Genomic DNA, 13,500 nt, shown 5'->3' with positions numbered 1-13,500 from the left:
AGTCCCTTTTTTGTAAGAGCATATTCAATTTGTCAGGCATCTCAGCAGGCACCTGCATATGCACACAGAAAGGATCATTAGCAATTAAAGGTGACAGGATAAGAGGAGGGAGAGCTAATGAATATCCAGTGTGTTCCACACGTTTCAGATCAGCCATTGATAAGAGGAAGTGTTTAATGAGCTTCCCTTTTCCCTCTGTCAGGACTTGTCTGTGTTCATAAGGTTGCACAAAGCTCCTTTTATTACTGACTGAAATCATGCATTTGTGCCGTGAAATTGCATTTATAATTTACAGTATAATGACAGTTCAGACAGCCTTGCATATAACGTGTGTTGAAATATGATCTAATTTCAAATTAACAGTGATTATATATACATTTATATATAGTTTAATATACAGGTTATCCGCAGGGTCTTAAAGTCCTAAAATGTCTTAAATCTCAAAAAAAAATGGCTTAAATCTACTGTAATATTGTATTTTATGTCTTAAATATTTTTAACAGGTCTTACTTTTCCTTTGTTCATGTACAGCTACCCAATCTGGCCATTAACACCAGAACAGTCACCAACAATCCATCTAAATGAATCATTTAACTTTTCATTTCAAAAGAACATTTAATTACTTTCTTCACTGTAACATTTGTTTAATAGTTCTCCATTTATTTACTGCTGAGGATACTGACCTGACCTATATTTTCTGTTCTTGGTAAGGCATATTGAGTTTGTGAATGCATATATTTGAGAGAAAAAAAACATTCAAACTAATTTTTTGTTATTGTATCATTAACTGTATTAAATTATTAAACCGGAGACAACTGTCTGCAGAAAGTTGTATTTTATATAAATTCTAGTCATATTTTTCAACAGCTATCACATTGAAAGCTGTATAAGGTGTTCCAAACTATTTCATCAAACTGTTCATCTTTAAAACAGGTTGTAGAGCAATATAGCAACTGGTTGCATGTAGTTCAGATTTACAATCTGATCAATTTGAGCATGGATTTAAAAATGCTCATACTGTTACTATTTTTATGGAGGATTGATTGATAATAAATCAGTCCATCCAGGAGTCCAATAGTTCTTAAGATCAAAAAAGAAAATAATCACAAAACTTCAATGTATTTTCAGAGCAAAATACTAGAAATTAAGCAAAAAATTGTATTTGTTTTATTTATTTATTTTAGTTATTTATTTATTTATTTTAATTATTTATTTTTATTTTATTATTTATTATTATTGTATTTTGATATTTATATTATAAATTTATTTTATTTTCGGCTTAGTCCCTTTATGTATCAGGGGTCACCACAGCAGAATAAACTGCCAACTTATGTTTAACTTAGCGGATATCCTTCCACGCACAACCCAACACTGGGAAACACCCACAATCACTTACATTTACACATACACTATGGCCAATTTAGCTTATTGAATTCACCTATAGTGCACGTCTTTGGACTGTGGGGGAAACCGGAGCACCCGAAGGAAACCCACGCAAACACAGGGAGAACATGCAAACTCCACACAGAAATGCCAACTGACCCAGCCAGGGCTTAAACAAGCGACCTTCTTGCTTCTTGATCGTGCTACCTACTGTGCCACCACGATGCCCTAGTATTTATTTATTTATTTATTTATTTATTTATTTATTTATTTATTTATTTATATCAAACGTTTTGAGAAAGCAGTAAGTATAGGCTGCAAATATAAAAAAGTCTCTGCAATATCCAAGAGGGACTGTATTGTGTAGATTAATAATTTACACAATAGCCGTAAATAATTCATGATTTATCAATCTCTTCTCTATTTTAAAGTGCCTTGCTAAAAATTCCAACTAGTAGCCCAAATATTTTAAAATGAGTATCTGAACTGAAGTACATTTTCTGAAATCTTGTTTTAAATCCACTTATTTTGTATTTGGTGGAGTTGCCATGAGTCAATAGTGCAGAAGTGGTTAGTGGAATTTGAAGTGTTGAATGAGCAGTCTAGCTGAACAAACCATGACCTGAATCAGCGGGTCTCCCTGGTGCCTCCTGACCGCCGTTTGTTCCACATCACCTTTTGTACCACGTCTCCTGATGCCGTCTGTTCATTCAGCCGCTCAGGAGCCCTTTCCCTCTCTCATGCCAGAGATTGATGGTTGTTAGCGGCTCAACAAATCATTATTTTCCCTTCGGTTAAATGGCAGTGAGAAGTGTCTAGAGCTGATAGGGGAAATGTTTATCTTTTTATTGATGGAAATCAAATGGAGGACATTCCCTTAGGGAAGCAGGGGAGGCTCTGGACGCTTGATTGGTTGACCGAATTCCCTAAACTGTTTCAACGGGCACATACTCTATGCTTTAAATCAAAACCTTCTACCGTGTCCAACTTTTATTTCTCAAGCACACACTCAAAAAAATGATATGTTGGCGTTAATTAACTTTTTTTTGTCCACTGGTTCCACGTAACAGAGTTAAGTTACCTTTAAGAAAGAATATTAATTTTAGTGAACTTAAGTTAGTTACATAAAGGTAATGTAATGTTACGTTGATTGAACTAAACAACATTTATAATTTAGCTTTAATTAATGTAGTTATTTAAGTTCAATTTTTATAAAATTGATATTGTTATGTTTAACCAAATAAAAAAAACAGTTTCCGTTTCATTGAGTTTATTCAATAGCATTTTTACAGTTTTACACATTTTCCAGCAATAAAATGATTAATAAAATCCAAATACTGTCTTTATCTGTATCTTCACTTATTACAATAAGTTAAAATATTAATACTATTAAAATAATAGTAATACAAGTATGAAGCAAATTGAAAACAATAAATAATTTTAAAAATATGCTTACAAAAACATCATAAAATACACTTTTCAAAATAATACTTTTCATATAATACAAAAACATACAAAAACAGTATTCTGCCTTCAAATGATTTATCAAAAATATACTTAGAAAAATTAAGTCTTCTTTTGTAAACTACCTTCTTTACACTGAAAAAGCAGATAACACTTCAGTTGTTCAAAGAAAGATTAACATTTAAAGCAAAGTAACACGATCAGCACTACACCATAAATTAGACCAACCATCACAGAACATGCAATAGCTACACACATTCATCTCTCTAAAACTTGCACCATTTATGCACATTTGCAACAGACACTTTCTTACAACCACTCCCTATATCTAAAAAACAAAAAACAAAACATTGTGCATGAAGTCTGCTTCACACAGGTGTGTGGGCTTGACAAACCACATGTAGAAGCATTCTTAATTCTTACATTTTTTTGTATAATTAGCACATATTGGGTGTATCGCCTCTTCTTGTTGATTTGCTGAATGTGTCCTCAATTGTAAGTCACTTTAGATAAAAGAGTCGGCTAAATGTTAATGTAACTACTGTAGATTCATAAGGTGGTGTTGCACATCAAGGTTTGCGCTTCATCATGCCCAGCATCCTAAAAAAGTCAGGTAAAAAATAAAACATTTACCAACAGATCAAAGGTGAAAGGAGAAATTGGTTTAAGAGGAAAATACAAAATGTTTAAAAAAATAAAATAAAATAGCTTACCATGTACTCCCTGCACTTTGAGGATGCATTCACACCTTTTTTTCCACTGGTGATGTTCTAAATGACATGAAATGACAATTAGTAATTTACTAAGTAATTAGTAGTTAAAATTACTAGTAATTTTTACTGTACATCATTTTAATGTGTGTATAGGCGTCTAAAGGCATAGTACCTGGATGATCCACAGTCTCCTCAGCCAGATATGGGACTTTAGATGTTGAGCTGTAAACCTGTGAGGGAGAAAATAGATGTGAGTGAGCAAAGATTTGTAATAATAAAATATAATAATATACATAGCAAACTACTAAACTTAAAAATTTAAACGTGTTAGATGACCAAACAAATAAGCTTACATTAAATATGTCATCATGCTAGATGTCATGCTATTTAAGTGTCACATATGCTTTTTTGCTGATTTTTTTTTTTAAGTTAACAGGCTTGAATAATACAATTAGATAATAAATGACAATGTGCCAACACCACATTTTAATAAATTGTATGCAAGTTATCAAAACTGGCATTCAAGCTTGACAAACTTGACACTCATTTAAAATAAAGACTATCAAATCAAATAAAAAATCAAAACACTTTTATTGTCACATTATCAGCAGCACGTGTGCTATGATGAGTGAAAAGCTTAGACTATTCTAACATGACTATTTATTACTACCAACGTTTGCAACTTTATTTTGGGGGAGTTAATATATACTAAGTATAAAATTTCACAGGAATGCAAAACAAACTATACATTTATCTGTCTATAATGTGGAAAAGACACAGGGAACATGGCAATTTCATAGCAATACTATACACAAACACAACATAGTATTACAAGAGAGTACATTTATGATTCAAATGTTGTCACAGCCTCAGTATAAATACATAATATGTAAAAAAAATCTCACCTGTGTGTCCACATTGGGGAAAGCTTTGTGCACGTTCTCAATTTGTACTGTAATCTTCATCTTTTGATTCCCATAATATGGCGCCGAGCTGAGAGTGATCGTTGTGGTTTGAATCTTCTTACTTCCTGTGTTGTTTTGAAACTGCGCATGCGCAGATATTACTCTACCTATTGACCAAAATGCAGTACTGCAGAAGCAACACAACTCCCTTTCATTCATGTTAATTAAGTGAGCTGTTTAAATGTGAAAACTTACATTTTCTAATTTTTTCCAACACAACACTTTTATTTTTAATACACAAACATAAGCGAATTGTTTAATTTAAACATAGTTACATTCTTTGGACCAACTAAAGCCATAATTCATTTTTTTGAGTGCATGACAATATACTATACAGCAGTATGGCAATGTACTATACAGCAGTAAAAACTTATAGAATTGTATTCAGACAAGGCCATTGTTCAAAAATCACAATCACAATTTATCCGAAACCCCTAACCTTAAGTATACATTAAGTACTGTAGTATATACTTGATATGCATTAGTTGGAGTATTCATTCATGAATATTGTTGTGAAGGAAGTGGAGCTGTTAGCAGAAGCTGGTGATCAGATTGTGTTTGACAGTTTTATATCCTGTAGGTAGAATGTGGTTGGACTTGAATGTTTTGCTTTAAATATCCATCTAAAAAACGGAACTTAAAAGGTCTCAGTGTCAACAATATGTGCTCCATTTCAGATGTTCTTTTGGGTCTTACCACACTGCCATCTAGTGCCTGCAGAACACACTTCACATAGCTGACACAATGAGTCATAGTAGTCTAATCATATTTCTTACCAATATGTAGAAGTAATATTTTGCACATTTGCTATTTATTTACCCACCCACCCTTGTGAGTCAATTTACAAATGTTGTTTTTTTCTTCTGAATTATTACAGTCTTGAATGGTTAAGTGATCAGAAACAACATTCATTTATACACATTATTATTTTTGTGCGGTGTTATAAAAACAAAACTACCATGAATACATGCTAATTTCTCTAAATATACAAAAAAAAAAAAAACACTCATAAACATACAAATACACCAGCATCATAATTACATCATTTTAATTTATTTAGCTTGCAATCCTCAAAAACAGAAAATGGAAGGAAAGTGATGATTTATGCCTTAGGCCAAACTTGAAAAAATGTGCCAAAATATTACATTTTTAAATATAAAAGTAATATTTTTTTAAACATATGTATATTTTTATTTAACCAACAAAGTGGAAGCCAGCTAACAAAGAATGTATGTTGTTTTGCTTAAATGGAACTGGGATTTGCCTTATAAAATAAAACATAATTGCCTTATGAAATAAAATCTAAAATAGTTATGCGGGTTAATAGAGTTATGAGGGGTAAATCCATCTTTTTTTCATTGGGCCGTTTTAATGCAAACAGCATAAATTCACATAAATTTGTATCAGGGATGCTCCGATTGATCAGCCAGAGATCAGTATCGGTCGATAATCACGTTTCATGACTCGATCGGTACTTGCTAATCTGGCTGATCTCATAAACCGATCACAATTGTTTGTTTATAAGTTTACAAGCAGAAGACACATAAGAACTGAAATCCTTTTACATATCAGAACTGAATGTTCTGTGTTTTCAACAATATTGCAAGTTCATTAAATCCTGGCTGAAAATATTAGGGAAATGAAAAACAAATCTAAAACATTTTTTTTTTAACTTGAATATTTAATACAACTTACTATAACATACGCAGGGCTTAATTTGTGCCTCTGAAATCTGATCCGGCACCTCATTTTACCGACCCCCCTCCTCACAACCCCCACATGCTGCGTCTGTTACCTGATCTGTTCCGGGATCTCACAATTTACAATTTAAGCACTGAATATATGTATTGTAATAAGCAGTAGTTTATAGGCCTACTTCCTTTTAGTAAAGAAGTAATGGATTTTTAAGTGTGCCTTTTAACTCCAAGCTTCATTGATACATGTTGAATTCTTTTTTCATCATGTTCAATGTTTCCAAATTGCTTAATTATTGATTTTTCTTGATTTGTGTGCACATTTATGTGAATTTATGCTGGAGGGCATGCACAAGTTTAATTTAAATCACTTGATCTAATAATGGCATTATTTATTAATATTTTATATCAATAATATGCAAATGATATGTTTAATTCTTAAAATTGCTTTTCATGCACTGAAATAATTAGAATTAGCGTATGGTATGGGTCTGTTCTCTTTGCTTTACAAATAATGTAACAAAACTTAATGTTTCTATAAATAAATTTGAAATGACCTAGATATTCTTAACGGGTTTCTTCACCATTTTAGTAGAAATGTGTGACTGATTCTTTTTTTTTATTTGGCCGCCTGGCTCCCTGAAGTCAATTTAAGTGTGTAAGATAGCAGCTGTGGAATGGGAAAAACTCAGTTTTGTGGTATAGAGCCAGGTCTACCACAGACAAAAAAAGAAATTATTGCTACATTTGGGGATAAAACAATGATGAACTGCACGAATTCAGAAATCCAATCTTTTTTTTTTATATTCTGAAAGTTTTAAGCTGCTTCTGTCAATGGAGCACACAATGTGTTATTTTTTATATAAGATTTTATCATATCTGGTCTTTTTTGTTTTGTTTTGTTTCTGATAATTTTCCTTCCCTTGTGCTCATCTGCACAAAACACATCTGGTCCTCTTCAGAAATGCATTCCTAAAAAAAAATTGTAATGGGGCTCAGATGTGAACACACATACTTAACTACGCTCAAAAACACACATGGATACAAAATATACACATATTTGTTTATGATCACACCCATTTGTCACACAAATACACATGCTGATCCCCTCTGGCTCCGATAGGCATGAAAGGACCTTCGGTAACAAGCCTGTCCATCAAATATGCCTTCCAGTATGCCATCCTCTGATCTAACAGTTACGCCCTCAGACACTCTCTCTCTCACACCCACACACACACACACACACACACACCACCCTCGCTGCAGCTCCTGATCCAGATGTCTGCTGCCCCAGACGCTGTGTGTGTGTGTGTGTGTGTGTGTGTTCCTTCTTTCACCTAGACCCATTTTTATCTCTTCAGCAGCCCACTTTTTATCATAGGGTTTTAACGTGGAATTAAAATTGACCTTATTTACTTTGACACTCTCCTGATCTTATTGTGCATGGTTCATCAGCTCATGTTATTCCAAAGAAGAAAAACTTCTTTTTTTCTTCTAAATTATTCATCGTCTTTCATCATGCTCTAATTTTGCCTTTAGCTGTAACATAGGTTGCCAGGGAATTGGACATATTTCAGCTCACTTTCTTGAGTGTTGTGCAGTTTAGCAAATTGTTGGCAGATTTAGCAAACTGTTGGGAAAATTTATATGAATTTGTGTAAAATTATTTGTACATGCTTACACCCCACTGAGTCTTAGACTTAGGTGTCTTTAGGGTGATGATTTTGCACAAATCATATGTTTTCATAACGTTTGCAATGCATGTACATTTTGAAGGTCACCAGGTACATTTTCCGATCTAAAAATACATTATTTCAGCATTATTATGACATTTCAAATACAAGTTTATAAGCATATTCTATTTCAAGTTTTCAGAAATGAACCCTGCCACTCATATTAAATTGCAGGTATTTCTGTTAGTCCATGAATGAATGCAAAGTAACGAAAATTAGTTTCAATGAAGGGACCAAAGATCCGATTCTGCTGTGTCTCTGGAGGTTGGGGCTGGTCTTGACAACTGTCACAATGTCAGCATGCAACATAAACACTGGGGCTTATTGAGGAATGTCAAATGCTTTGCCTTGCCATGCTGTGCCACTCGCGCCACGCTAAATATTCATTCAGTCAGCCTCTCTGGTTTCAAAGGTGTGCCTCTAAGAGGTTTGGGAGTTTATAGCCTATGCAGCAGCATGCCTCATTAGATACTAAATGAGAAGGATAGAATGACCCTTCTACCCCTGAGCTGCTTATGGAAGTTAACCAAGTCCACAGCAGAGTACAGCGCACAAAAGCAATGTATGTTTATCAGGCATTCTGGAAGTAAATCAGCAGCCTAACTGAAAGGAAACCTCGAAAGTCACTGATTTTAAAATGTTCTACTTGGGGGTCATTTACACAGGTTGCATTCTGATGGTGGGTGTCTTGTGATGCATTTAAAAAAAAAAGCTTTTGCACAATGTCTTAAAAATACAGAACTAAATGCTGCAAGATGCTCAGTGTTGGAAGTTATGTTTCAACAATATTAATAAAATTATTAAATTAATTTTTTACTAGGATTTTAATACTAAATGAGAACTTTTCAATACTAATATATCATACTCATAATATAGCTTGATACATTATTACTTAATAATGTATAATATGTGGCTTGCAAGGGCTGTCTATAAGTCATGAAAACTTATAATCTTGACATGACACATCACGGATATGATGTTTGAGATGTCAATATGACAACTTGACATACAGTAAACCAATGCATCACAGCCTATCTCTGTCTTTGTCATGACAATTTAACATTAATAAGATAACATAACTTGTCATAAATCCATCATAAACCGGATTGTCATGAGTCATGAGGCCATTAAATTGTGTCGAGAGTTTTATTACAGTCATTAATATTCTCTCGACCTCAGTGTTGCAAAATTACTTTGTCATTAAATTGTCATCAAATGCCATTAAATATTAAAAACAGGTTATGATGTTTTTGTTTATGTCATAACAAAGACATTTCAAACAATGTCATCTTTGCATTTAAAATAACTTCAATTTTCTAATGCCACTTAATGACAGTTGTCACAAACATTCATAAAATCTCCTTCATATTCATGACATGTCAACTATTATATTAATACATTATGTTTGTACTATGTACTTCACTTTAAAAAACTAAGTAACTGTAGCGAAACTCAGCTTTTAAATGTGAGAGTATACAGAACAGACAAAGGAATGAAAGAAACAGAAGTTATAGTGTCATTAATTTTAAACAAAATATATTATACATATCTAGCATAGTTCAGTTAAAGTGAAACTACAAAGGCAATGCAAACATATAAGTCTTCATTTAATTACTTTTTCTGAAGGCTTAGTTCATCCAAAAATTAAAATTCTGTCTTTGATTACACATCCTTCATTCATCTATAGAACACAAATTACAATATTTAGACTAAATCTGAGAGCTCCCTTATCCTCTTCAGACAGCAATAGAGCTGAAAGTCTGTAAAAGGAACCAAAAACATGTTAAAAATAAATGTAACTTTCACTGCTTTGTCAGCAGCCATTTGAACCTTATTAGCTTGAGACTGCCAGTCTCATTCACTTCCATGTAATTTTAGCTATTAAAAAAACAACTTGTTATGCTGCTTCATGTTGCAAACTTGTATTTTCTCATTATATCATTTTTATTTTATGTATTGTCATTAGCGCAATTATTTTCAGAGCAAGAAGTTTAATCATTGATATTCATTGTCAAATTAATCTCTGACATTCTAACACAGAACAAAAAAAAACAGTTTAAAGAGCCCCTATTTAGCATAAAATAAAGATCATCTTTTGGTTTTAGGGGTCTCCAACAACATGCTGATATGCGTGCAAGGTCAAAAACACTTCCATTGTCTTATAATATGCATTTAATTTTACCTAATTTTCACAACAACATCCATATGATTTGTTCAGTGATTCTTTTTTTCTCAAAGCCCTCTTTAGCGTGAAGCTAATCTGCTGTGATTGATCCGATGACCCAGTCTGTTGAGATTGGTCGACTGCGCTCAGCATGAGACAGAGAGAAACGCCCACCACGGCTACAGTATGAAGTAGCAGAAAGTATGTGAGAGTCCAATGCAGGAATGCAATAAAGCAATGCAGTTAAACACCAGCATATTTCTCTACTCTCAACCCTAATCCCAAGTAAGAACATTGACACACATTCAGTATTAATCCACACAGTGGCAAAAGTTGAACTATTTTGATAATTCGCAGTGCGTGTGTGGAACGTCAGATGGTGGCATCAGAAACGCATTTAAAATCGGTAAAGGAAGAAGCACGCGAAATGTTTTAATGTAGTTTTAGACACGATATGTAAATAGTAATATACAGAATTAACCTGAAAGATACAGTACAAGCACTGATCTATAATCGATATGCGATTACAAGCTACGCTGGGTGATTACAACTTATATTACATAATTAAACACATATTTTGTCAAGCTACACAAAACAATTTTAATGACGCTAACATGTTATGATCCGGAGGGAAAAAAAACTGGTCCATATAAATCATAAAAGTTACTGACAAAGTCCCTGTTAAAGTCTGACAAAGTCCCCTAGTCTCTGCTGCTCCTTCAATAGAAAGCGGCCGACGAAGCCTTGCGTTGCAGCATACCTGTAGGTTTAATGTTTCAAAAATTTGAAAAATGACAAAAACAAAAACAGCACTAGGTTGGATATACTGTGGTATTGTTGTGAAAATTAACTTTAAAGGGCACCTAGGTTACCCCTTTTTTCAGATTTAATATAAGTCGTTTGCGTCTCTAGAATGAGTATATAAAGTTTCAGCTCGAAACACCCATCAGATTTTTCATTATACCTTTTACAAGATGCTGTTTTATACACATTTCCAGCAGGGGGTGGTTTTGTCGTACTGCGCCTTTAAGGCGAGTTCTGCCCACCTACTGTTTCTACATGCCTTCCCGCTTGCTTTAATCTCCTCCCTCGGCTGCGTCAGACAACAGACAGACTTAAAGGAAGAAGATCTCACGTAGCGTTTATGAGAAATACTACAGTAAGAACTAATCTTTACTAATCAGTATAGTGAAGTTGCATTGATGAGTCAAACACAATATCGTTAAGCACACACACACACACACACACACACACACACACACACATACACGCGCACACCGCAGCTGACACACACACACACAAACAGGCAGGCAGGCAGGCAGACAGACAGACAGAGCGCGCTTAGCTTAGCACTGTTTTTGCACTCAAATGTGACAGGATACAGGCTAACCTCCAGTGCTGTGTGGATATCTGTTATGCTAATGCACAAAATAAACCTGATTTAACGTCCACAAACCGGGATTGAAGCGTCTTCTTTTATAATTGTTCTGACACGCATCTGTGCTGATGAAGTGAAGCTTAAGTAAATCGCTGTAATTTATTACACACGTGCACTGTTTTAAAACAATTTTAAACGTGAAACTTACTCTTGATCACATTTGATGATGATTGCTGATCCTAGCGACAGAACAGACCTTTTATTCCCGGTTGCTTTGCGTACGTCTGCCTGGTCTTGTTAACATATACACGTGACTACCGGAACATGTTAATGCACGCAGCTGTCAATCAATTCGGTGGGCGGGGGGACCCCACTCCTACATAAAGTTGCGGTCGGTCTGAAAACCGCTCTAATTGGTCCACCGTTTTTATGTTGTTAAATTGAAAAAAGGACTGGGTGTGTTTATATCACCCCAATATGATGGTCTATACACTATATACTGTATACACATATGTTTGTCCAAATAGCTTGAAAAGTAGATTTTTCACCATAGGCGCCCTTTGACCCTTTATTCCCCACAGCTGAATCTCTATCTGTCAGTGATTGTCATCTTCACTTCATGATCAGTCCCATGATCTCCCACGCCTCCGCTAATGTGTTGAGGGAAAGTGCGTTCACATTTTACCGGAACTGGAAGTACATATTTGATGATGTACAGTATCATTGTCGATGCAATCAAACAAAAGATCCGAATCCAACTCAATTCATTTATTTGATTCTGAGTCAACTATTTCGCTAAAGAATCAATAGTTTTAAATGCAGTGCACTTTTAGATTTAAAACCTCAACTGGAGGTTTTCATTCACTTAGAGCTATGTTACACACTCTATGGAAGGTCATTTTCAAAAACCCATAATTGGGGCTTTTAAAATTCACAGAAAGTGACAATTCACAAAAGAAAAGCTTACTTACACACTTCAGAATAAAGCCAATATGTCAGTTCATTACTCACTAGTCTCTCATTGCTGACATGTTTTGTTTGCTTTATTTTAATTGCACTATATAAGCTGCTACAAAAGCATGTCACAGCACATTTCAAATGATTCAGAAAACATTTCATGTATTTTATTCCTTCAATTGAATGCAAAACATTGCACTTAAAATGTTTTGAGTTTTTTGTTCCTATGATGAAAGTCAATGGTGTCCATTATTATTTTGAGCCACACTGACTTTCATTGTAAAAAGCTGAAAAATTCAGAATATGAAAAAAAGTTTAATTCTTCAGAATACCTTCTTTTGTGTTCAACAGAAGAAAGAAACTCACACAAGTGTGACGCGACTGACAGAAGGCTAAAGGACTTTTCTTTTTTTTCATTGGAGCTTTATTCTTACCAGTGTCAGTCTGTAGACTTTTAAGGCTGACATGTCAAATATTCTGCTCTTTTTAAAAACGATATGCTATTATGTCTGCCTATAGAGTCTTGGAAGGTCACACACACACACACACACACACACACACACACACACACACACACACACACACCATTACACATTATTACCCATGTTTACATTAGCTCTCCACTGTTTTATGGTGACCTAACTGGATCATAAATGTGTCTAATGGCCTGTAGAGTAAATTTGTGGGAAGGTGACATACAGATTTGTGGAGCAACCAATCACTCATGACACAGCGCACCATTACGGGCCCTTTTGTGAATGTGCCACAGACCGCACATCAATTGGTCAAAAAGTGGGCCCCTTGTCTTCTAGAAAGGTGGAAGACTTGGAGAATAGCCTAATATGGTTCACCTGAGCCTGAAATTGGAAAGAATGTGTGAATAGGAGTGAATGGATCACCCTAATGTGTCTCAAGGCCAACACATTCATTTCAGATGCATGGCTCCCATTGCTATGATTTATGGAAAATGCAGTGTATGATTCATAGTTATGAAGAGCATGTGGTCATACAAAATTATTACCAAGAAAAAAAAATGCAATACACACGGA

At 34.4% G+C, this 13,500-nt stretch overlaps 1 protein-coding gene and 1 long non-coding RNA gene across 13 annotated transcripts in view; one reads left to right on the top strand and one right to left on the bottom strand.

Annotated features, from left to right (window-relative positions):
* The window catches only part of nalcn (sodium leak channel, non-selective), a 192,014-nt gene that overhangs the window by 120,253 nt on the left and 58,261 nt on the right, over nt 1–13,500 (top strand). The window lies entirely within an intron of this gene.
* LOC137496427 (uncharacterized) lies at nt 2,637–4,594 on the bottom strand. Its single transcript, XR_011016752.2, has 4 exons — nt 4,466–4,594; nt 3,733–3,790; nt 3,561–3,617; nt 2,637–3,447 (listed from the first exon to the last, which is right to left on the bottom strand). It is a non-coding gene; the product is annotated as an uncharacterized lncRNA (long non-coding RNA).

The sequence above is a fragment of the Danio rerio genome, chromosome 9, assembly GCF_049306965.1.
Source record: "Danio rerio strain Tuebingen ecotype United States chromosome 9, GRCz12tu, whole genome shotgun sequence".
Taxonomy (NCBI): Eukaryota; Metazoa; Chordata; class Actinopteri; order Cypriniformes; family Danionidae; genus Danio; species Danio rerio.
Note: the sequence above shows the minus strand (reverse complement) of the source record. Positions and strands in the feature narration are given on the sequence as shown.